The sequence below is a fragment of the Elaeis guineensis genome, chromosome 15, assembly GCF_000442705.2.
Source record: "Elaeis guineensis isolate ETL-2024a chromosome 15, EG11, whole genome shotgun sequence".
Classification (NCBI taxonomy): domain Eukaryota; kingdom Viridiplantae; phylum Streptophyta; class Magnoliopsida; order Arecales; family Arecaceae; genus Elaeis; species Elaeis guineensis.
The window spans coordinates 19,839,645-19,841,454 of NC_026007.2; the positions used below are offsets into that span (position 1 = coordinate 19,839,645).

General features: G+C 38.8%; 1 non-coding gene across 1 annotated transcript; it reads left to right on the forward strand.

Moving 5' to 3' along the window:
* Nucleotides 1–1,216: 1,216 nt before the first annotated feature.
* On the forward strand, nt 1,217–1,323 carry LOC140854224 (small nucleolar RNA R71). The gene has a single exon (XR_012137357.1). It is a non-coding gene; the product is annotated as a small nucleolar RNA R71 (small nucleolar RNA).
* Nucleotides 1,324–1,810: the final 487 nt, after the last annotated feature.

Genomic DNA, 1,810 nt, shown 5'->3' on the forward strand with positions numbered 1-1,810 from the left:
CTTATATTTAATTGGCACATGGCTAGATAGGTATGAACTGACACTTGCAGCCAAAAATGCTTTATTTGGTACATTAGTGGTCCTTTTCCTAGTGCAGAGATCTTTTAAAAATTTGGCATAAGTTGGAACCTGATGGATTATATCTAAAAGAGGAATATTAACTTGGACTTGTTTAAATACCTCTAAAATTTTGTCTAAATGTTCAGATTTATTGGATTTCAGTCTGTTTGGAAAAGGAGCTCTAGGACTTTTAAGTACTGGACTAGGTGAATTTTCAGTTTCTGGTGCTTGAGGTTGAAAGGTAGTAGTTTTAGAAGGTGACTCGGCAGATGAGTCATCTATATCATCAAGTGCAACTACCTTATTGTCTATTTGTTTTCCTGATCTTAAGGTATGAATGGCATTTATACCATTAACTTGGTTTCCTTGTTGGGGTCGTGGACCATTTTGGTTCCTAGGATTTGGCTCATGTTGGCTAGGTAACCTACCATGTTCTCGTTCACTAATGGTCGAAGCCAGCTGACTTACTTGCATTTCCAGACGGGCTATAGCTTGGGTGTTATTATTTATGAGTTGACCCGTAGTTTGCATAAAGCTGGTATGTGTTTTCATCATGGCTTCTAGGCTTTTCTCTAAAGAGGTAATTTTTTTGTCATTATCATGGAAGCCTGGCGGGTTGTTCATCACTGGGTTGGACCTTAGATTTTGCTGATTGAAATTTGGATTACCTACATTAGGATTCTGGGACCATGAGAAATTCGGGTGATTCCTCCAACCTGGGTTATATGTGGGTGCATAAGGATTGTTCAATGGTCCTTGATAGGTGGCATTCACCTGTGCACACTCATTCGAGTAGGAACATTCTTCTAAGACATGGTCTGGTGCATTGCACCCTTTACACATGGGTGCAGATATTTGATTTACATTGGCTGGTCTCTGTAATTCTAAGGCTTCCAATCTACGTGTTAAGGTTGCAATCTTGGCCTCTGATGCTAGGGTTGGTTGAATTTGATGCATTCCTCCTCTTGAAGGTGTAGCTTTATCAGGTTCCCTAGTTGTTTCCCACTGTAAATTTTTCTCGGCTAGGTCTTCTAAGAATTGCCAAGCTTCAGTAGTTTCTTTGTCCATAAATTGGCCTTGGCACATGGACTCTAGCATGGTTCTTGAGTTTGAATCTAACCCCTCATAGATGATCTGGCATAGTCTCCAAGTTTCTATTCCATGGTGTGGGCATTGGGTCAAAAGATTCTTGAAACGATCAAAGTACTTCCAAAATGATTCACCAGCTAGTTGATAAAATTGATTTATTTCATTCCTAATCCTAGCTGTTTTATGATGGGGAAAATACTTTTTTAAAAATGTTCTCACAAAGCCCTCCCAAGTAGTGACAGAATAGTTTGGCAGACTATAAAGCCACTTCTTAGCATTGTCCTTAAGGGCAAAGTTGATTAATCTAAGTTTGACCTCATCCTCTGTTAATTGCAGTTTCATGGTTGCACATACCTCCTCAAATTCTCTAATAAATATATAAGCATCCTCTAATCCTGTGAATTTTGGAAGCATATTTATGATTTGAGGTTTGATTTCAAAATTGTTAGCTGTGGGTTGTGGCAACCTGATACAAGATGGTTGGATGGAGCCAACTGGATAACACAAATCCTTAAGGGTCATGGGTTGGATTGGTTCAGCCATTGGAACAACAGGAATTGACTCAATTCTAACTAGACGACCCGACACTCTTCTCCACACATGAGGTGTACGGTTCTCGATGTTTATACAATTTTTTTTTTTTTTTATAAAATTTTTATGT